The sequence below is a fragment of the Anopheles moucheti genome, chromosome X (assembly GCF_943734755.1).
Source record: "Anopheles moucheti chromosome X, idAnoMoucSN_F20_07, whole genome shotgun sequence".
Classification (NCBI taxonomy): domain Eukaryota; kingdom Metazoa; phylum Arthropoda; class Insecta; order Diptera; family Culicidae; genus Anopheles; species Anopheles moucheti.
This window is the reverse complement of record NC_069142.1, coordinates 9,829,889-9,854,037: the sequence shown is the minus strand read 5'-3', so window position 1 is coordinate 9,854,037 and position 24,149 is coordinate 9,829,889. Positions and strand designations below refer to the sequence as shown.

At 46.2% G+C, this 24,149-nt stretch overlaps 2 protein-coding genes across 8 annotated transcripts in view; both read right to left on the bottom strand.

Annotated features, from left to right (window-relative positions):
• Positions 1-24,149, bottom strand: part of LOC128306729 (uncharacterized) — a 383,189-nt gene that overhangs the window by 227,530 nt on the left and 131,510 nt on the right. The gene's annotated exons all lie outside the window — the stretch shown is intronic.
• Positions 1-24,149, bottom strand: part of LOC128306725 (longitudinals lacking protein, isoforms A/B/D/L) — a 67,443-nt gene that overhangs the window by 21,306 nt on the left and 21,988 nt on the right. Inside the window, exons 1-2 of one of the 6 annotated variants that reach the window (XM_053044320.1) lie at positions 8,811-8,982; positions 7,304-7,404 (exon numbers count right to left, since the gene is read on the bottom strand). The exons of 4 other annotated variants lie outside the window; for them this stretch is intronic. The gene's annotated coding sequence lies outside the window, so the exon portion shown is untranslated. Of the gene's footprint in view, positions 1-7,303; positions 7,405-7,858; positions 8,983-24,149 lie in introns of those variants that run through there. One more of the 6 variants, XM_053044317.1, reaches the window with a different exon arrangement.

Below are 24,149 nucleotides of genomic sequence, written 5' to 3'. Positions count from 1 at the left end.
TTAATGTGACCTATTTTTTGTTCAATGTTCTACATGAGAATTCCCAATGGTGGATTCCAATGGATGGCAATTAGATTTAAAGGAAATAAATGGTTCAAGTCTCAATTCAAACCATGATATGTCGACTAATGTGATTGGAACAAAGCCTCAGGAGCCGCTTCTACATGGGAAATGCCTAAGATATTGATCCAATTCAACAAGTTACCCCAGAAAAGATGTCCGAAAGTAGCCAGGATCGACTATTATATTATACTAGTACCTCAATTTCAAGAAGTCTGAGATGTTGATCTTGAAGTTGACAAGTGCGTCTGGAATACACCATTAAGATCCGCTTCTATAGACGTGAGACGTTAATCCAATTCAACAAGTTACCCCAGGGGCGGCCCGGTGGCATGATGGTAGCGGAGCCGATCTTCACACGAACGGCCCGGACCAAAATCCCATCCGGACCAATCCCCCGTAGCAAGGACTGACTATATCCGGCTACGTGGTAAAATAAGTCGATACGGCCAGGCCGTTCTAATGAAACAAAAAAAAACAAGTTACCCCAGAAAAGATGTCCGTAAGTAGCCAGGATCGAGTCCGTCACCAATTCTCTCACTATTATGTTATACTAGTACCTCAATTTCAAGAAGTCTGAGATGTTGATCTTGAAGTTGACAAGTGCGTCTGGAATACACCATTAAGATCCGCTTCTATAGACTTCTATTATCCAGGATCAAGTCCATTGCCTCAAGTTTTACTATTATACTATAGTGGCACTTCTGTCCCAGGAATTCTTGCTATATACAGCTTATGCTTCACTTCGCTTAGCCGTAATTGGGTAGCAGAGTTCTAACTCCTGCGTACGAGGGAATTAAACCCAGAAAGGACATAGTATCCAACATTCAATCACACAATTGTCTATAATAAGAGATCATTAACGCAACTCCTTTCCAACGAAAAGGGTACAAAAGGAACAGTGCAAAATAATATCGGAAAATGCGCATTGCGAATCTGAAGGCTCGTGCAGCCTGCAACAAATTCCGGCACCCGAAGATCCGGTTGACGCGCAACACGTCCCAGAAACCGGAACCATTTAGAATTCCCGCGTAAGTCGAATCTTGGTACAATTTCGTTTATATTTCAAAGAAATGAAATGTTTAGAAAGGATACATTAAAAACAAAACAACAAATGTTTTATGTGACAAAAGAAAGGGTTTTTTCGACGATTTTTTCACAATATTGCTTAGATTTTGTGCTATAAACTAGCACAGCGTTCAAATATCCAAAAACCGCGCATAAAAGGACGCGCGTATCTCGGGGACTTGTCAGTATAGCGATTTAGGTTAGCGGACCGCACACTAGGTGGCGCTAGTAGCGAAATTAGGTTCGGCAAAAAGGGACATTGTTCGGCCGGCCGTCGATCGGTAAGATAGGACCACATGACAAATATCAGATCGAGGGAAAACCAAACACGAGTTAGTAGCGAATGAAAATCGGCCAGGACAGGACTAGCTTCAGAAGCACATCCACTACTTTATAAACTTTTAAAATAAAACAGAGCAAAAGGCGGAGCACAGATGAGTGAATAGATAACCCGAAAGTTGCTTACAATCTTTTAAACAACATTAACAATCAATATCCTAACATAAATGAGACTTGTTTGAAGTATTTTAGAGCTATTTACTTAAAAATGTCGCAATCTGAATCGTCATTAATCGAACCTTCCAGGTTGGAAACATGTGGCGTGTTCTACCGGCAAAAGTCCCAAGACATTCGACATTGCGTTAATGTCGTGACAGAGATAATTGTATTGAACTCGCAATTATATTTCCAAAACTCGTTATTAAATGCTAGACAAAGCTTCTTCCTAAACCACCCCCACCAAAACCCCTGCTATTCCCTGGTTGTCCGTGCGTTCCATTAAGTATTCGCATGCCCGTGTTCCATGTTCCAGGGCAGATGAGAAAAAATCGCCACGCAACTAAACCAGACCCGCTCTCCCGGCTAGATGTGTGCGTGGTTCGCGCGCGCAAGGCATCCATTGCGGGTGATTTTTAAAATAGAACATTCTAACCCTCCAACGTTTGCCCTTTTTTTGCACCAAATAAAAAAAACAACACCCCCATTGAAGAAATATGGCATGCGCAAAAAAAGAAATAAAAGGGTGCACCTTCATCGCCCCGGCGCCATGAAGGAAACAACAACAACAATCAACCGCCGAGAGGGTTGGTGTGGGAGAGGTTGGGAGCGGTTGGCAAAAAAAATTGTGCACACACATGCACCCATCACTACCTTTAGTACGCGAGAGGGGAGAGGGGGGGGGGGGAGGGGGGGAATCATCACACAAAAAGAGAAAGAGAGAGATAGGGTCAACCTTTTGTGGACGCAGGCGCGAGTGAATGTGTGTGCGCGCTCTCACACACGAATATTGGCAGAATTAAATTTTGGCGACATTCCGGACGACCAACACACCCTCGCGGCGCCCAACCAAACCCACCACCAACCCCTGCTTTACTGGCTTGCGTCACGTGTGTATCTGGGTGTGTTTGTAGGGTTGGGAAAGGGGAGGGCGAAGGGGAGTTCACATTTGAAGACGGAACTTTATTCATTATTATTAGTGCCCTAACGCGACTTTTACTTCTTGCTATTTTTTTTCTCCTCTTGCACAAGTGGTGCGCAAGGGTGGTAGTTTTCGGGGGTTGAAGGGATGAAGAGGTGAGAAGGTGAAGCGAGTGTAGCATATGAACGGCACACGCTCACGTAACTCGTGATTTCCTTCAAGGGAAGCATTTGAAACGTGGAAGGGAAAGGGACATTAGAAGCGTGGGGGAGCGGGGAGGAGGGGGGGGAGGGAGGTTGAAAAATGATGCTTCATTTGACCGCACACATACACGCACGGTTGGGCGCGAGATTTGGGGTGCGCGATTTTTAATCGTATGCGCCAACTTTTTTTTTGGCAAATTCCGCGCTCCCCCAAAACCTCTCCCCATTCACACATTGTGATGCGATCATCGCTCACATGCTGGTTCGCATGTGTGCATGATGTGCGAGAAACCGTGGGTGAATTGAGTGGTGAGAATGAGCGCGCCCGGGGTTCTCATGTGTAAAAGAAGATTAGAAAATTGAAGAGAGGGCTTGAAGTGAGCGGCAGTAATGGCAACATTACGGAAAAGAGTCGGACCAAAAGTGCCCAAATTTTTAATTCTCTGCAACCCTCCACCCCTAAATTGTTCTCTCTTTCACTCTCACACACACACACACAGCAACACAACAACAACGCATTCGCGATGGGGAAGTGCAAAACAAAACTAGCGTGAGTGTTTTGTTTTTTTCATTTTCGACGAGTGACCGTCCTTGATCCCTTCGTTGCCACTCGTGGCAACAACCAAAGAAAAAAAAAATACTCACACACAAACTGTCCCGTGATCTAACCTTTCTCCCGTCTCCAATAAACCTCCCACACCGGCCCCCCCCTCCCCCCTTTTGTACGCCAAAACGTCCAAAAGCAATCCCTTTATGGCGCACACATAAACGGGACCACATGGGCACTCATGTTTTGCGTGGTCCAAATTGAGTGTTGTGTGCTATAATTTCGCGTGCGTGGTGCTCATCATCCAAAACCCTTCATAATCCACCGCATTTGCGGCGTTTAATGCTCCGCGCGCTCCGGGAGCATAGTTTGAACGGATTAAGCCTGCGCACCACATGTGCGTGTGTGTGTTTGTGTGTGTTTCTTGTTCGCTTATCGTTGTTGCTCTTCAACAACAATTTCATGCGGGGCAACACAGCAACAATTTAAGAGGCCAAAAAAAAAACCACCCCACACCACAAATGCGCGACAAAACTCGATTTTGCCGGTTAAAATAAAAAAAAACATAGTTGAAGCTCCCCTTTTTCTCTCTCACTCTCTCATCGCTACCCCCCCGGTTTTTTCTCACTTTCCTCTCCTCGCTCTCGCTCGCTCTCTCTCTCTCTTCTCTAACGGTGAATTTGCAGTGCAGTTTTAGGGGTGCCAACATGTTTTGCAACCCCATTTTCCTCTTTCCCGCCCCCCACCCCCCCACACTTCCATACTGATCCTTCTACCCTTCTCACCACTCCTCTCTCTCTCTCTCTCGGCAGCCCGGTGCCAACGCACAAATAGTAGCGGCTCTCTTTCTGTTGAGATTTGCAAATCTCACCCCCCCCCCCCCCACCCCTCTGCTCCCTCAGGCCCCAAAAAACACCCCCCCTCGCTAACCCCTTCTGCTATCTCCCTACCACACACAACCCGCGTGCCCTTTTTTTAGTTGCTACTTCTCTGTTACTCCTTCCTTCTCTCTCGCTCTCTCGCTCATTCCGCTCTCACGTGGGGGACGACGACATCATTTTCGCGCCACGCGCGCGCTCTCTTGATGATGCAGATAGAAAAGATGGGTTGCAATATTTGATTGTGAAGATCGCCCCCTCGCCTCGCCCGTCCCATTCCTGCTACTCACCACCCCCCCCCCCCCCCCCCCCCCCCCACTCCCCTCCTCACCCATAACAGCCCAAAACCATCCCCGAAAACACTCCTGCCAACCGTTTGCCTACGTATGCGAACGCGCGTGTGCATGTGCCGGTGTTGGCGCAAACATTCTTGCCCGCCGCTTGCATACACATTTAATTTTTTGATAGCAAAGCACACTAAATGCACACACACACACACACATACGCACACGAAATTTGGCGCTGTATTTGATTGATGATGATCTAAGGGTGGTGTGGGGGGAGGGCGGTTAAAGGCGAAACCGAACGGAGTGGGGCGCATTTGAATGGCGACAAATTTGAGGACACATTTTACACACGGTTTTGTTATGTTTGTCGCCTTAATTTTCATTTTGCACTCTACACACCACATTTCTAACAATCTTGGGTCTCGCTTCACGCACACACACTGACACAAACAGGTCACAAATGTATCGGCAGCATAACAAGAATCCTTTTTTTACGCGATTCAATTCTGGATGGTTTCCTTTACAAACATTGCCTAGACCTAGAGACAATATTTAACAAATATGTAAACCAAACAATAATATCACACAATCCGACAAAACACCGCGTGAACTTCTAATCACAGGAAAGCGACACATCCCTCCTTTTTCCCGCTTCGTGTGTAGCGTGATTATGTGAACGGTAGTGTGCGTGTGTGTAATATTGAGTAGATGCGGGAGTTGACGCCAAAAACAAGGGTTTTACTTTAACAGTACAGTGGAAAATAATGAATAAAAACTCACATGTGAAATGTACCGAGTAAACATTTCAAACTTTGCTTCCCGTCTTTTACTTCTTCCCTATCAAACTGTCAAACGCATCATTTCTAGTTCAGTGTGTACCAGAGGCAGTCCCCGAGATACGCAGTTCCTCTTATACGAGAAGTTAGAGATACGCCGGTTTTTGACTATTTGATAGCTGTGCTAGTTTATATCACAAAACCCAAGCAAGCAGATGAAAAATTGGTCGAAAATACCTTTCTTTGTCATGTCAAAACATTTCTTTATAATTTAATTAAAATTTGTGCTTTTCTAAAAGTCGCCTGATTCGCTGATAAGTTAAGTGCAGAGAAGGAAGTCGACTCTGTGGCTTTGAAGTATAAACGAAATTGCACCAGGACTCGACTTACGCGGAAATTCGACATACGCCGATTTTTGCCGGCTTACAGCGGTCCGCTCTAATAGCCTGTACTGTGTTTACTAACACAAAACTAATTTAGTACATGCACACTGAATGTTTTAATGTTTACTATTTCCTTAGGAAATCTAATACAAATTTTCCCTACCCAAATAACAAAACAAAAACAAAGATGCTAAGTATATAAAGCACGCCATCGTGTAAATCCGTGTAACCAGTGAACAAACGAAAAATCATGGCCGAAAAATGTAATATTGGCGAAGCAGGAAGATTTGGTTCGAGTTTTAGAAGCTAAACACACGGAAGAAGAAAAAACGATCACGACGCACACCGCGGCTTACCCAAATGGCAAAAATTTTAACCACCATCTCACAGACACACGCAACAGATAAATTCGTGCATGGGACGGGGTGGGGGGGGGTGGCCAAATATTCGCGAGTGCCAAAAAAAGCACACAAACTGTGCCTTGAATCTTGGCGGTGCTGTGAATCTCCTGTCCCTTCGCCAAACCCACCAACTCCTGATCTCTTGACCAATAGAAAAAAAACCCTCCTCTCTCTCTCTCTCTATCTCTCACTTTCACGCAATAAAATTGAAATAACGAAAAAAAAACACACAATTTGAACCACTCTCGTGGTGTATGTATAATACGCGAAGTTAAATTTTTGACCGCTATGTTACCGTTAGAAAATGCGCAACTCACTTTTGCTTCTCTCTCTCTCTCTCTCTCTTTTATTGCTCACTCTCCCTCTTTCTCTTCGATTCTCCACCCTGCTTGGAAGGGGGTAGTGAATAGAAGCAACAAAAAAAAACACGCACACAAATCGGGAGCACAGGGCACACACACCGAATTCGCAAGGCCGGGCTAGGAATTTTGCGTTTTTATTTAATTCTTTTTTCGGCTTGCTTTAAAAAAAAAAGGTTCAACAGTGATCGAAAAGCCCTGAAAAGGAGCGCCTGTTCATGCTGTGTTTTGGGATGTTTTCCACGCGCTTTAGCGAAAGAAGTCAAAGGTGTGTCCCAAAACTTCGTCTAAAACGTTTAAATGGAGCAATAAACGCACACAATCAAAAGGCGATTTAAAAAAATGCGACCTTCTGTCGAGGCGTTTTTCAGCACTAAAACAAGCCCAAATGAAAGAAGCCACTTTGCGACGTACTATTAAATGTATTATTTTGCAAAACAATTTTTTGACGGTGGAGAGTTATCATTTAATTAGAGAAATATCACCATTTTACCTCAATTACCAGCGAAGCATGTTTGACAGTAATTTTGGCCGGGCCCTTTTGGACCATCTGTCAAATATCAGTGCATTCAAGTGCGTATGAGTGCGTCATGAGTTACTAAGGAATGACAATTTAATGTTGACGTTCCATATATACTAACGCATTTTCTCTCTCTTTCTCTGTCTCTCTCTCTTTAAAATAATATATAAAATAGGCATGACTACGCATGAATTTATTCATTCCTATACGCACACGCACACACAGGTGCAAAATGCATTTGTTACGTTTTGCGTTCACTTTTATACACAAAAACACCGAAATACGCACGCACCCACACACTGAGATTTGACCTAGAGGGGCAAAGTAAATTGGCAAACAGGAACACTTTAATCTAGCATTAAAGGGTTCGTCCACTAAAACTAAAAAGGGATAATTTTACCAACCTAATACAGCCTTAGGTAGTGAATGTGAATTGAAGAGTACTTTAACTCCACAGGAATTATTTCGTTCAAGTTGATCAATTTTATGTTGCTTTTAAACATAACTAATCTTCGATAAAATAAATAATAACACAGCAGGGTTGTTCATTTACGCATCATATTACACACAGGCTACATATAAAAATCTTAATCTTCGCTACTCGAGACTTTATATCACCAAAAGAAGCACAAGTGCCAACACCGGGTGGTTAAATCCTGACAACAAATGAAGTGAACATAAAAAAAGCCCATTTGTCTACTCCACCGAAAGTGTTCCAGAATGCAATATAAAACAATTACGGTAAAAATAAAGTACAATAAATTTACATTAAACTTTCCTCTTTTCGTCACCGACCTTGTCGCCCCCCTCCCGCCCCGTCCAGGACAACGACAACACCCGCCACCACACAGGACACCTTTCGTACGTGGAAAAAAAACACTTTGCTGGGTGTGCGGGAAGGGTGGAGAAGGGCGGTGCAGTACGAACAAATAAAAACAATCCTCTATCTTTCTTCACACCTGGATGCGGCGGTAATAACGGTTTGGAGGGCCTCGACAATGGGTGTCAATAATCCGCTTCTCGTTGTTGGTGAATTTTCTGCTTTTCTGGTTGACTTGTTGGCTGTTTGTTGGTGATGTAGAGTATTGTTGTTGTTGTTGTTGTTGTTGTTGTTGCTGTTGGTGTTGGTGGGTGGCGAGGTGGCGAGGATCACACTGTTTCTTCTTCCTCTACTTCCGCTTCTATGCGCTTTGCATCACCACGTTTGCATCACGCATTGCGCCGGCAGGAAGGAACTGGACGACGGATGCAACTGTTTCGGAACGTGCTGGCAGGAATATTGGTGGGAAAGGAAAAATGGCTGGCGAAGGGAGAAGGGAGTAGGAGGAGGAGGAGGAGGAAAGGGATACGGAAGAACGAAACAATTCGCGCCCGATTTTGTTGCTGTTGTTGTTGGTGGTGACAACAACCCTCCCGGGGGGGTTGTTTTTTTTTTGGTAACTACTTTTACAGCCGCACAACAACCACTGCTTCAAGTAACTTATTTAAAATTTTTATACAACAACTAAAAACAACTAATCTCACGCACGTTCACACGCACACATACACTCACACACGCAACCGAACACAGGGCTTCTCCCTTTTAATTGCGATCCGTTTTGCCGGGCGCGGGGGGGGAGGGGACTTTGTGACGAATTTTTATTCGGCAAGCAATACGCGGTTTTGCAATATGTTGTCGGTGTGTCTCCAGATCTCGCCAAAAATTTTGCCTTCCTCCGCACGCCTTCCCGCCGATCACACACACGCACGCACGCACACACTGATCAAGCGACGGAAAAAGGGTGTCCACGGCTTTACGAGGCGGAGAGGAAGGACGCCACGACGGGGGAGGGGTAGGAGGTGGACGATTTTGTCACAGATGCGTTGTACTTGGAAAAGCCCTCCCCGTTTAAACAAAAAAAAAGCACACACACACACAGACACAAAAAGGTTGGGTGGCGATGGTTTGTTTGCTTGTGCTTGGTGGTGTTTTTTGGCAGTTTCTTTTCTTTTTGTTTCTTGGTTGCGGGCGGCTGTCCGTTTCCTTTTCTTTTCTCTTTTTTTTGGCGCTTTCTCGGTTGCCAAGTTACTGCCGGGCCCGCGGACGATCGGCTCGGGACTGACAGCTGAAGCGCTCGGATCGCGTGGTGCGCAGTCAGATTAGCGTTGCGCTCTTGCGTGGTGAGCCCCCGCGAGCGCGTTAGCGCCGTTGCGTTGTGCCCCAGCCTGGCACAGCAAAGCGAGAGAAAGAGAGAGAGAGAAAGTGCGAAGCGAGACAACGAACCGGGCTTGATGTGCGCGGTCTCTTGCGCGCTAAGTGCGGATACGGAGATTCCGCAATAAAAAAAAAGAACAAAACCGGCAGCGATTGTTGCTCTCTTCCAGAATTTGGGGGGGCTAACGCCGGAGAGCGAACGCTAAAGTCGGTTGAGAGTTTAGCAAGCTTAGACAAAAAAGCTAACTGGATGGGGTTGAAGGACCCTGCAGGAGGACGAAAGCTGGTGGAGTATTATGCGGGTTCCTCCGCAAATGTCCACATGTGTATCGGGGTGGCCGCGGACGAGAGAGCGAGAAAGGCAACGGTAGGGCTCCATCAAAAACCCGAAACAGTACAGTACGGTGTACGTGTGTGAGAGGGGGCCGCTGCTGCTGCCCTCTCTTTCGCTCACGCACCGGTACCGGTGCCGGACTGATTAGAGCAGGGATCAGCAATCGGGAGGCATTAGGCACGAATGGTAAAGTGCGTAAAGTGCAAGCTCTACACGTGTAATGTAAACTCCTGTAACGATCTATAGCGAAAGTTTGCTTTAACTTTGGTTTGATATTATGTGCTTGATTCTTAAGTAAAATTCTTAACAGTTTACGTTCTTATAACGAGTTCAGGTAATGAATCTCGTTATGCTGGAGGATTTTTTTTCCATAAAATTTATAATAAAGTATAATTTAGACAAAAAAAATATAATAATCTTTCTAGTTCTAGCATCAACTCCAACCGAAAAAAGAAGTTATAAATAGGAGGAGCATATGGGATAGAATAGGAGAAATGCTTGCAAAATAGTTCTAGGTTGAGTTGTCGGGTGGAAAAAATATATTAAAATTGCAATAACAAAAATAATTATTCGATCAAAAGCATCCAGAATAAGGCGCCATTTAGAGGATTGGAGAAAGAAATGTCCCCCAACCAATGTGAGTTGTAAAAGTTCACAATAAATTAAACAATACAGTGAAACATAATATAAAAAATTAAACATTGCTATTGCATCAATCCAATCTATCAGACAGTGTAATATGTGTCAATGCTGCCAGTTACCTTGGGATAAAAAATTGCAAACAATTACAGGGAGCTGGAAAATCCTTAAACATTAGTTGGATTTTTTCATTAATGAATAGATGTGTAAAAAACTATGCATCGATTGCGATAGAGTTTAATCGTTTTAAAATTAAACGTTTCAATCAAAATGATCCGATAGTAGTAGTATTAATCATCATCTTTAGACGATTTACGCTCGACGGCTTAAAGTTCTAAACAAACTAGTCATTTCTAGGATAACATCCGATTAGGTTCGCCTACTTACGCCAGTTAATCGAATAGTTTTGTACACAAAACAACTGAGTTTAGAAGATGACAATGCAAGACCCGTGAGAGTTTTTCTAAAAAATTCAAGAAATCAAACATGTTTTGACGAAACACGTGGCTCTTTTTCCCATATCACGTGGACCTGCAGTCTCACATATTTTTCCCCCCACATGGTAGATGGCTGATAGCTTTGCCTGCCCCTGGTCGCAAGATTGAAGCAGATCGAACATTAGACAATGATGTGCTTAGGAGCGAAGCAGCGAATTGCGAATCTGTACGCGCACACTCGCACCGGACCAGTTGCGCTATCATCGCACCGCCCGTCACCTTGCCGAGAGCGACAAAAAGTGCCGGCAAATGCCGAAAAGTGTGTGTATTTTGGCTAACCGCACGCCGCTAACCCATTTCCCGCCACCGCGCCGAAGCATCCCTTTCCGGCGACCCCCAGGGCCCGCTGCGTGTTTGTGCTCCCCTGCATCGCACGCACGTCACTTGTCGCTTCCACGTGTGTGACGCCATTCTCTTTTACCGATCACTGCTGATCACGATCGAGCGATCGGTCTCGCGCTCGCTCGCTCACGCGCGTTTGCTCTCTGCGCGCTTTACTCATCCCTTGCCCACAACCAATGCCACGCATCCCGCGTTCTTTATCATTCGCATATCAATGTTCGATGTTGTTCTCTAATTAACCTCAAATTTTCGCACAAAATCTCTCTCGCTCTCACACACACATACACTCTCTCTCTCTCTCTGCACTGTTTCGCATGCACACATGTTAGCTTCTCTAAAATTTGAGTGTACGCGTTCATAACCTGCGTGCAAAACCAGTGACACTGGCCCTGCTCTCGCTGCTCTTGCTTTCTTCCCTACCAACACAACCTGGTGTGCCCTTCGAGCGTCACGAGTGAGCGGATTAGATTGCAAAAAAAAAAAATAAAATACAATAAAAAAAACGCAACAAAATGGCATATACACACATCTGGAGGTTATTGTGGCTGCGTTCGTTTCTTCTCCACTGTGTACTGCTGCTAAACGTTGCTCACTCCTTTCTGTTGTTGCTTCCAAATCAGCGCTAGGAAGTTTTAATTTGTCTTGTCTCTTTTTGATAAGCCGTGTGCCGGAAAACACACTCGTCCTCGCTAAACGTTAACGTACACCATCTTGTCATCTATTGGAGGCAAGATGGGCGATTTACAGGGCAAGCAGTACATTGAGCTCGGTTTCAGTTTCTTATCATTAATATTAAAAATACTTAACGTAATAAAACAATATTGATGGTTATGGTTTAATCAGCTTTGGAGCGCTTATTACTTTGTTTTAATATTTATTTTGTGTTATCGCTACAGGGTAGATTTGTTAAAGTTAAACATCACGCTATGGTAGAGTTGTTTCACTTCCAAAAATTAAGGTAATTTAAATTGGTTGACTTTTAGCGTGACATTTGCCACTACGGTACGGAAAAGATGATGAGTAGGGTTGGGGAAATCTTAAATGTTGATAGAACATGAGCGAACTGGTACGTTCGTGGTGAAGAACTGAACTGAGACTTGGGTGAATTTTTTTCATGGAATTAATGAATCCGAATCGATATTTCAAAGATGCATAAGTCACCCATTTATTATTTCTAAGGAGCTCATTTACCTTCCCAGTCTAACAGACCAGTCTATGCAGGCAGCTCAGCCTGGGAACTATTCGCGAACTGCAGCGATCATTATTTGACGAACGGCGTTCGTTCATTCACTTCAAAGAACTGATCGCACTGAACAGGTTTAGTTCCCGCGAGCCAACTCGAATCAACAATTGGACAATAAACAGATGCGTGGTATAATTCATCAAACAAAACGCCAAAAGCCCTTTGCGTTATCGATTAGAAAAATCTAATCCCCCAGCAGCTGCATGTAGTTAGCCGCTAATTGGTACCCGGTTAGTAGTCCAATAGTGTTCTATTTTGGACCATTTTTGGACTCTTTCTTTTCCCCCGAAAAACCCAAAATCTGTAGCAATGTTTGCAGCTTTTGTGTGCTTTTTTTGTTTATTTCTTGTGAGAAAAACCCCCCCGCTTAACGCCATTCCTTTTCCACCTCCCCCTTCTGGACAGATCTTTCCGCATGACCTCAACCCTTTACGGTGTCGGGCAGCCCATCCGCACCAATAACCTTGCCAAAATTAAAAAGAGCGATCGTTACCAATGCGACTTCCGGTGAATGTGTTGTTGGGCGAAAAAGGCAAACAAAAAATCCGCGAACAAACGAATGTTGTAATTGTAAGCCCAGGCAGTGCTGCAGCGCAAACGGTTGGTGGAAGGGGTGACCGCGGCATGAATGGATGGAAGGTGGATGAAAGAAGTTGTTGTAAAATTTCGGCAATGATCATTTCTCGTTCAACCCGTCATACCCGTGGCGCGGTCTCGTCGCCAAAGAGAAAGATGGTGTATATATTTCAATTGTGTGTGTGTGCGTACTTTTCTTCTTCATCTTCTGTTTTTTGTTGGCAAAATCTGCCTCCGTCGCTTTCACGTTTATTTCTCTCGCCCACTCACGATCTTTGTTTTTTCTTCTTGTTGTTTTCTTTTTTTAATTTGTAACCCAACAGACTCATCCTTTGCCTTCCCACTTATATCATACTTCGCACTCACCGCGTGGTTAAAGAAAAAAAAAAGGAGAAGCGGCACAAAATCGCCCAAAATCACCCTCTCCCCCCACCCCTTCCCCCACAATCCGAAAAACCCTTCGCCACGCGATCGGGCCCGCGGAAAGGTTTGGCGGATTTGTCCGCGGCAGAAGCGGCAACAGCGGCGATCCATTTCAATTCAACCACGTAAAATAGCCAAAAACAACCACAACAACCAAATCAAAAATCAACCAACAACGCGGCGGCCCCCCTTCAAATCGAAAGCCACCCGAACGCCAAACAAACCTCAGCTCGCAAAACAGTGGAGACACAGATGAAGGGAACGAGCGCAGGACAAAGTGCGAGAAAGAGAGAGAGAGTTAGAGAGAGAAAAAGAGACAGAGAAGAAAACGATAAAAAGAGAAGGCCCTCCACCCCCCACCCCCTCCAACAACAACAAAAATCAACAACCAAAATCTGTAGCTTTCGGTCTTTTGATCCGATTCACCAGCGTACTCGCTGTGCGTGCGAGTGTGTGTTTTTCTTCTATTTCTTCTTTGTTGCTTTGTTGCTCCTTTAGTGTGTGTGTTTTTTTTCTGTTTTGCAATTCGCTTCTTGTTGTTTTTCTTCCCCTTGTTTCGTCTCTCGTGTTTTACTCTCTTGACAATCTGCCATTTTCCCATTTACCTTTTTGTGGTCGCTTCTTTCATGTTGTTGCCTCTTCCTTTTTGCTCCTTCCTCACCACCGATTTTGCCCTTCTAACTTGCGTCGCGAATGATCCACCCCCGCGCATCAAATTTAACAGCGGGCCAAAAAAAGCAGTAAGGTGAAAAGAAGAAAACCGCATCGTTATCGGGTCTTGGGACTTAGAAAACTGATTTAAATTGCGCGTCCACACCAAGCGAACCGGAACGATGGGCGAATTTTTTTTTTTTTGGCTTGTTGTTGCTTCCTTTACCAAACCAATGAATCACGGTGACGGTTTTTTTTATTTACTTCTTCTTTCGTTCATGTTTTGTTTAACGATAGCTTTACTTTCAAGCAGCAAGGGAGGATGGGGAAGGGTGGGCATCTTGCTTGCAGAGGTTAGGTTATGGGTTGGTATGGGTGACGTAGTTGAGCCGGGCCCTATTTTAGAACGATCGATGTTTGAGTGCGAATGCGAAAAATCCCCCCTCGCGTGCGAAACCGACTTCAAGGTTTTGGTTGCAGCTCTCCAATGCATGATCAATTGACAACACCTTTCATCTTTGGGTCCTCTTCTAAACAAAGTACCCGAGAATGAAGATCGTACTACACCTCGGTTGACAGTTCTTGAGACTTTTCCTCAACAAGTTCGTTCAAATCTATCTCCTTCACCTCCAGACCCTTGGAATTTCACAGAAAAACATGTATCATTGGTATCTGTTTAGAATACTGCGAAATTGCCTTAGACAAATTTCGTTGAGCAACTCCAATACACGATCAATTCTATCCATTTCGTGCTAATATTTATCCTGGAACTCTAACTTTTCTCAGATTCCGAAGATCTCTTTTACATCTCTTATAGAGACAACACCTTTCATCTTTAGGTCCTCTTCTAAACCAATTACCTGAGAATGAAGATCGTACTACACCTCAGTTGACAGTTCCTGGGAGTTTTCCTTAACGAGTTCGTTCAAATCTATCTCCTTCACCTCCAGACCCTTGGAATTTCATAGAATAGCAATCTCCTCTACCACAGATACTTCTAAGCATTCGAAGGACCTTAAAGCTACAACCCCAGGACATCGCTTCTTCCTTGCAGAGGTTAAGGTTCTCGTTATAACGCGATGTAAAAGAGATCCTTCCAGAACTCTCGACGTGAGAGGTTTGTGTATTTCGTCACATCAAGCAGAGCAAAGGAAACAAGCAACACAGCCTGAGATATGGTCTAAGATCTCATGTGCAGTGCGTGATATTAGAAATCTTGCTTGTATCTCAAACCAAAAACAGCGCACTTTCGGCGTGAAATAGCTCAAACCACTCGTATCGCGTGGTATCAGTGCATTAGCTCACAACGTGTTGAGCACAATTCCACCCTCCATTGCAACACGTGGGCCACGAGATGATTAAAATGTAAACAATGCCTGGTAACCGCATGACGTTACAAGTAACTTCCCTCTGCCGGGAGTGTATGCGGTTTATGAGGTTCTGAAGAGTTTTTCGAGAAGAAATGAATCTTCTGAGTAGAGATGCGGTGACATTTATTCTGCTTCTAACCTCACTTAGTCAAGATGACACTGCAGTGGTGTGTGTGTGCGTGAGCCAGCTAGAACACCGTCACCTTCCTTCACTAGAATCGATTACGTTCAATTGCCTCGTTGCGAGCCAAACGACGGTCTCCTCTAATTAGAGTGACATATCATATTGGACGATGTTTACAAAAAAGCGGACAAACAAAGGGAATTTCGGCAAAGAAAACTCGGCAAACAAGTGGATTTCGTGCTCCTCCACCCAGTGCCCAACCATTTAAAGCCTGCCCAAAAATAAGGGAAAGTAAAGGAAAACGGCAGATAGGAAAGTATGCGCGATGACTCTTCTCCACTTACTTCAAGCGTTAGATGCCGAGTCGCTCATCGGTGTGCGCCCCGCGACTGGTGAGGAAGCGCTCGCCACGGCCCAGCTTACAACAGATCGACCAGCGGGAATAATAACGATAGGGATAGCCCGAAACGGGTGAAACATATCAAATAAAACTATCACCCCGCACCCTGTCAACCAGACGCAGCACAGCACAGGCAAACAAAACAGGCGAAGAGCAGCCAATACTGGGCAAAAAATAGCACACATCACACACCGAACGCCGTTCCATCCCGAAACATGTTCGAAATGGAGAAGGAAAGAAAAAAAAGAGTCAACAACTAACGTGGTGTGCGTTGTGCCGCGAAGAATAACAGCAGCAGCAACAAAATGGCACACGGGCATGACATAACCCTAACCGAAACGGTGCAAAACAACAGCAACAACATCAACAACAACACTATCCGAAACTGCCGACGGTTTGGATACAAATATACCGAAATTGGCTCATCGCTCTTCGCCCCTCTTACTGACCGCCCTCCCCCTTCTCCGTACTACCCCTACATGTTATAGGGGGATAGGGTTGATGGGGGTTGAGGGATTCTCTTCTCTCTCTATGCTAGCTCGCCACTTCGCGAATATAGCTCCAAAGCGGTGGTGTTGTACCGAGCGCGCGCGCACCAATAAACAAAACAAAAAAAAAAGGGCAATCCCATCGGGTGTGCGTGTGTGTGTGTGTGTGTGTGCGGGGTGGTTTTGTGGTACGCAAGAGAACGCAACCTGGTCGGGGCAATTCTTGAAGGAAAACCCCTAGAGCGAGAGCACCGGTTTTTTTCTCTGCTCTCGGGGCGGGGAAGGCAGTCAAAGTAGGGGGGGGGGGGGGGGAGTTGCCCCTCGAAGTGATTGGGACCTCCCAACAACCCACCCTCCCCACCCCCTCACTTCTAGCCTTGAGGGGTAGGACTGGACCGGTGTCTGAGGGCAGCATCGAGAGGCGTCGGGTGATGGTCCGAAAGACACCACCGGTGCGAGGAGGGGCCTGATATTTGCAAGGTTTCCTCTCACTGTCCGCATGCACACCACCCCTTTCTAACACCCTTTTTGGGAGGGTTTCTTTTTGTTGTTGTTGGCAACCCCCACTGCCCCATCCCCCATCCCTTCCCATCCTCCCTGACCTTAATTGGTGTGAGTGTCAATTTTTTGGCTCTAAGCTGGGGGTTGGGATGTTAGGGAGGGGGAGATTTGGGGGGATGCGCCCTGTGCCAGCACACCGAAACAAATGGGCAAAGGCAGGCAACAAACAACCAACCAAAAAAAAATAAAAAAAGGGAATGAGCGAGTGATGCTGACAAGGTGGTAAGTAGTGTTTGACCGTTGGTATGTGCGCGCGCGGTCTGTTAGTGCGATCTGTGTTCGGCTGCGTTACGTGTGTTGCTTCTTGCTGTTTGCCGATATATACGGTGGTCACTGTATCGCACACCTTGCTGTTTTCTCCAACCCCCCAAGCTGCCCTTCTTGATGGCGAGGAAGGTTAGATTTCTTTTTCGCATTTCGCGCGTGAAGTTCGTAGAAGGGGTAGGTAGATCCGAAAAACCCTTCCCAAACTATTGCGAGGAATGGGACCTTTTTTTTTACTATTTTTGCTGGAGGGCACTCACACGCGGAGGGCTGTTGCAGCACCGGTACTAACCGGTAGGGTACTCCCCGAGAGAGCGCCCCGAGTCTCCGGTTCATATCTCCAAGATAACGGGCCCGTATTAGAAGCGAAGGTTTAGGCAACCGCGTTGGTCACTTGAGACGAGATCTCATGTATTTTTTTTCGCTCTCTCCTGCTCTTCTTCATTGCTTGCCGCCGCCGCAAGTCCTCTGGACATCAGGCAGCATCTAGATCTCTTAGCCCCTTGTTCCCCGGGAGCTGCATCTACTGAGCAACTACTGCTTGCCGTTTTGTTGCTCTCAACTCTCGCATCCCTTAGGTTTTTTTTTTTTGGGGAAGGAGGGAGTGAATTTTGGCCCATCGGTGTTAATTGTGCTACATTGAATGATTTAGAAGCTGCGAAAATTGGACCGCTTCTGTCCGTCGCTGTGTCGCGGCACAATCATCCCACGCTCTCCACACCAGACCTAGACATTGCGGACAGTAGTACACTGAAGTGGACAGTCACAACGAGCGAACACCGCAAAAAGGACGTCATGGAACGGCGCAGATGGGTGGGATGATGGTGAAAATGGAAAGCGTTCCGAAGGTCACATCACCTCCTATCAGCTCGGAAATGATTAGTCTTGGAACCTTTTTTGTGTGTGTGTGGTCAACAGCAACGCATAAAAAAAACAAAAATAAATGGTAGACGAGTCTTAGAAAGTCGAAACCGGTGAACTATTTCACTGAGTAAAACTCCAAGCAAACTGTTGTGCCCTTCCTTCAAGCATTTGCCTCCCTCTCTATCTCTCTCTTGCTCTCTTCTTTATCTCTCGCTATCTTTCTCTTGAAAGATACAAAAACTGCCCCAACATAGATAAAAAAGTTGGTGCGCTTTGTAGCTTTTCTTGGGCGATCTTCGACGAGTGACTTTCGTTGGTCGATTTCGCGTGAACTCAATAGTCCATCGAGTTCACCTTATCGAGCGAGATGATACTGCACGAAGGGACATCAGCATATCAACCTTAGTCCGCCGTTGCGAAGATACCGAGTGTCCTCAATGTCCGTAGGCATCTCTCCCCAAAAGTTTTACTGATATATCTCCATTGCTTCACAGGGATAAAGACCTTCGGTCCACACGGATCTTCTGGACATTTGCCAAACGGAGGTGTCCTCGGGATGATCGGACAAGGGCGGATTGGAGATGGAGAGTACCCAGGCGATGGCATCATTGGCAAGTAACCTGTAACAAAGTTGTTCCATAGGCAAAACAGGACGTTAGCTCGCAGGTCTCGCATTAAGTACACATCTTTGCACCCGAACCCGGACATTCTCGCTGATAAAAACCAGTCCTTCCGGAGGGGGGGCTTTTGATTCCTCCACCCATTCCCACCCACCGCACCCGGTTTGTCCAGCACGACACGGGGTCTGATAGTCACCGGCAGAGGGTCTGTTTTTCCCCCTTCTTCTGTTGCTTTCTTCGCTTTTCGGTTGAGTATTGCATATATTGGCGAACGAAAAACAAAAAAAAACAACAAAAACCAAATGAGGCCCTCTCCGGCATTCCGGGCGCAACCGGATGGTGCCAACTGTAGCATTAATAAAGGCAACACATGCAACATAAAATACGGCAACAAATTAAGCGAAGAAGCACACGCGGGGTCCACCACTCCTGCACCCGCCCGCCCGGAAGAAGGAGTTCAACATTCCAGTATTACCCGTTTGCCATCTCCCCCTTCCCCCTACTGCCTCCACTCCCACCAGCGAAGGAAGAGGCCAGCTTAAAAGAGAGGCGGGAGCGGCCACATGCTGGCCCCCGGTGTTTGCCCGGTTCGGTTCGACAGGTTAATAGCGGAACAGTTGTTCAACCTACGTGGCCCAAAACTCGCCTTGCCACAACCCTCCCGGTTGGGTGGACCCTTCTTTTCGGGGCCGGGACCGGATATAAGGTTTGGTGGCACACGCACATGCCATTCTGCCGGAGGTGTGCGAAGGTGTTTGCAGGCTGGCGAGCGTAATTGTTTTATCCGTGTTTTTTTTTTACAGTGGCCACAGCCCGGACCGGCTGTTCAACTCCCTTCCTTCCTCTCTCTACCTTCCGGCGTTCCGTTGCCGCAAGCCAAACAGGTAATGGCAGGTGTGCCGATACCGGGCAGTATTGGGCAGGAATGGGAGAAGGAGAGGGGTGGGAGGGGGGTGTTGGTGGAGAGGCCTTCAATTATTTACAAACTTCCGAAATAAACGTCCGCCTGCCAAAAAAAAAAAAAACAGGGTGTGCGAGAAGCGGAAGGAACGCGGGAAGACACTTGAAGGTGTTCCGGTGTGCTTCCGAAAACCTGGAGGCTTCCGTTGCTGGATCTTGGTGGCATAGAAAAGAAGAAGTGGTAAGAATTTCCCTTTCCGAAAAAAGAAACAAAACAGGTGCGCTCGTGGCTTCCGTATCGCACCGCCGTCCCTTCACCCTCCCCTCCACCAGCAGAGACCCCGGGCTCCAATATGCATTAGAAATTGGGGGTGAAAAAGCAAAATTAAAACTAAAACACACATCAACAAAACAACAAAAAAAACTGCCCACCAAAAGCGAACGTGCGCCCCAGGTTAGAACTGGACTGAATTTTCCCTTCCACCCTGAATAACGCCCTCCCCCACTGACTACCCCCGCCACGCTACATTTCCAATTGCTCGGGGGAGGAGGGATGCTAAATTAAGTTAAAAAGCTTCCGAAAAAGGAAATAGCACACACGTACGGTGCACCGGCCCGGCTCAAGATATCCCCGCATTTCCGGATTTCCGGGTGCTCCGGGTGGGAAGCGGAAAGCGGAACACACACACACACACGCCGGTGCCGAAGATGCTGCGATAAAAATTGCCCACCAAAAATGGTATGGGGGAAACGATGGGAGCGGGTGTAATGAGCGCTTCCGCGTGTGCGCGCGCGCGTTAGCGCACGCGATCCCGCGTACCCACCAAAGGCCCGCACAGCAATCCAGAGCAACTGGAAGAAAATTGGGCAGCTCGGGTTGTTTGGGGGCAACTTCACCGCTGCCCCGAACCCGGTCAATCGCCCATCGCGCGGCAGGTGTGCGGCAGTAGAATGCATAGGCAAATTATCAACAATAATGTGAAATAACGTATCATAATTTCGGCAGCGCGAGTGGTTCTGAAGCCGCCCACCACCCCAAAAACAAAAAAAAACACCCCCTAAGGCGGAAGGAAGGAAGGAAGGGAGTGGAGTGGTCGATCGGAGCTATTAATCTATGCAATGCAGCCCATTTAATGATTATTGTTTCGCTCCTGTTCATTCAGGCACCGAAACAGCGATTGTTACTGATAATAACCGCCAACATGGCGCCTATGTCCAGCCACCTTCTCCTCCTCCTCTCAACTATTTTGCTTCTTTTAATTTTCTTGGTTTATGCCGGCCGTTTGGCTTGTGCGGTGCTAAGCTGCTGACCGGGATGATGGATGAAATAGAACCCCGCTGAGGGAATGGGGGGGGGGGGGGAGGAAGATGGATGAGGGGGAGGGAGCATTCAACATCCGAAATCGAAGACTCGCCCGATTGCCCAAAATGCACCCCCTAAGGCGGAAGGAAGGAAGGAAGGGAGTGGAGTGGTCCGTCCTATTTTAACGCGAACTGTTTGGTAAGCCGATGCAGCCGATCGTGGGTGAACTGCAAACCCTTATGGGAGGCACGAGTGCGAAGGGCAAGTATTGTGTATTTTTCGGTTTTTGTTTATTGTTGACGGAGGCTAATTATTTCTTTTTAGAATAAGATACAAAAACAGAACGCTAGCTGTGTGGTATATGACTAGGGTAGAAATGTGTTGGTATGAGACTGCGAAGGTAGTGGGCGATCATCTCGGAGTGTCTACGCAGTGTGCCCTTTTTGCCCGGAGTCTCGAAGTTGGAAGGTTTTTAGTTTGTCTAAGCAATTACATGTAGAATAATTCATGATAAGAGTTACTGAATATAGGACATATAGGACGTAGAGAATACAGTCGTGAGATATGGAACAACAACATTAAGCCTAAATCATAGATCCTTGCCTAGTACTTTTGCAAGACTCTCCAGTAAAACTAACTGAGATGTCTGTATGCAATTCTACTAAGATGTCTCACATTCGACGTCAATATCTGGGAACTCTTTATTTGTTAGACATCACCCAAAGAATTGGGTGGAGTACTCTGGCAACCCGAAACATTGAGATATTTTGGGTATCTTCGTTGGATGTGCGACATCTTCAGTTGCGAGTCTTCACGTTTAATCGTTATATTGTATTTTGACTGTGCAAGATATCAAGTGGCTTTCAGGCTTTATTTGACTTCTTCCCCGAATACCTTTCGAGTTGTTTGTGCTTATATTGTCCATATTCGATATTATATCTCAACAAAAAACTGATAACCTTTTATTTGCCAACAATCTTATACTAGAGATTTCCTGAGAAATAGATGAATTCTGGAAGGAAATTCTTCAAGATATTAGCTCCAGGGCGGTAATGAGAGTATTAGTAGCCCTAATTAGACTTGTAATAGTAGACCAAAAACTTCGTCCACTACCAAGATGTTAACACCTAGTTTGACTTCATCGCTCAATGAAAGATGCCTACTTATATCCGGTAAACCCCAATATCCGTATGATGGTCAACGCCATAATGTCGTGACTGAGCATCACCAATCTTAATTGGACAGCTATCTGCATAGGTAGCAGATCGTTCGGCTAAAATAAGCACCTGTCCGGTATGCACAGAAGGAGCCTTGTCACACCAGATGAGCACTAACGGGACGCAGAGGTCGATGGGGTTGTTGATGGGCTGAAGAAAAAAAAACAAACCATGGCGTCCGATAATATCACTGCTAACAAGCAGATATCCAGAAGCCCGGGAAAGTGTGATGCATGGCGAATTGCAGACAAAATAATGCGTCAACTTATCTGTAACCCCGTTTTTATCCCGCACAGGTTTACCCAGCTAACCGGAACGATTGGCGCTGTTCAAAGCTAGCCGGATTCTAGCACCTACCCAACCCCCTCCCCAAAGGGAAGCAGGTTGGGGTGGTGCGATCTTACTGTACTTTCCCCGCCAGGGGTTTGGTACCGCCTCGCACCGGCTTCACATCCTCCACGCCAAATTGGGGTTGCAAAAACCGATGGGTGGAAGTTTGTTCTAGTGTGTGTGTGTGTGTGTGTGTGTTGGCGCCCGATTTGTTCGTCCCGAAAAGCACGCGACAAATTGCACTGAAAATATGCTTCACCGCACGCTTCGAGCACTCGGCAAGTGTCTTGCTGGTACTTCTCATCTGCTAACTGTTATTTTGTTTTTTTTTATGACCGACAGAAACAGGGGGTAGTTTTCTTGCGTGTTCTCGCGCACTCTCACTCTCTCACCTTGACTGCGTCTCTTATAGTAACACCTTACACCTTCGGCACACCGGTTACTTTCGGACCGGAATGCTGGTGTACGCTGCAAAAGTTAGGGCGCAAAAGGTGACGTTTTTTTTTTTTTTGCTGCCACGTTGTTGTTGTTCAAAAACCGGGAGGGTGATATCTTTGTGGAAAGGGATTCAAGTTTCTCATTAGCGATCATTTCTGTTTTCCTGTGCAGATTTCATCAATAGGTTTCTGAAATGGTTCTCCCGGCTCGCTTCCAACATCATTCCAACTCCGCACCGGTCACCGTTCCATATCGGGGTGTCTTTTAACTCCCGGTTTCCTCCACGGGAACCGGATTCTGGCGGAGAACTCCACTGCTCGTAAAAATAAACAGCGCCGGGCAGCACGGCTGGGGGAAACCGGGTTGGTTAATATTCAGCCCACCGAACCTTCCCGGTCAAACTTGCTGAGTGTATTTCTTACAGCAAATATTTATCAATATTTTACCCTTTTTTGCACATTTTTATCTCGCTTTTTTTTGTGCCGCTGCTGCTGCTGTTATTTGTACAGTACAGCTCGAAGACATCATCATCATCATAGAGATCTGACCTGTCCCCGTTATCGGGTATGGCGGCCAATGGCCTTGCTATGCAAATACACGCGTAGGGTGAAGGGAAGACAGGCAAAAGGGATCCGGGATATCGAGTCATCGGGGCCGGGCATATATTAGGTGGCTCTAGGACCGGTTCGATCACGTTCCGGTGGCCCCAATATATCTCTGTTTGTGTGTGCGAATTTGTTTTTCATGAAGAATCTCACACAGACAAAAATTAAAAAAAAAAAAAACACCGAACAAAGCTTAGCTACGCATATAATAACCGAAAATGCCACAGGCAACGGTCACCCCCCCCCCTAACGGGTTGCGCTGCCCTAAACCTTTCGGGCGGATTTCGCGAATATTGGGTGGCTGTACGAGGGGGAGAGGCGAGGGGCGAGGGGGGTGAAAAAAAGGAAAGTCTTCAAATACACGGAAACGCAAAACAGTTACGATTTCCCTTCCTTTTCATCATTTAATTCAGTTTCACCATAGCCCTCACACTATTCGGCGCCATTTTTACCCCTTTTCGCCTTTTTTCATCCCCCCGGCGCACAACATAAATCACCCCTCAAGGAACGAAGAAGAGCGTCCATAAATCCAGGGAGCCCTTACGCATTGGTACAATGTTGCCTTCCAGCCGTTACCCCCCAATTGTAAAAGCCCTTTTTTGTGTGGCGTTTTGCAAAGACTTTGGAAAGATTATCCCCAAAATAAAAAAAAAACCAGCATCAAGAGGCGAAGAAAAATTGTATAAACGAAAGAGCACCTCAAAAAAACCCCCAACAAGTCGATCCGCAATGCCAACCTTCAGCTCTAAGCTGCAATGTGGACTAGCCACCCTAAAACACCTGAACCTTGCAAAACGAGCGAGAGCAGCGCGTGGAAGGAGAAATAAAGAGACAAACCGCGAGAAGGAAAGGGAAGGAGAGTAAGAG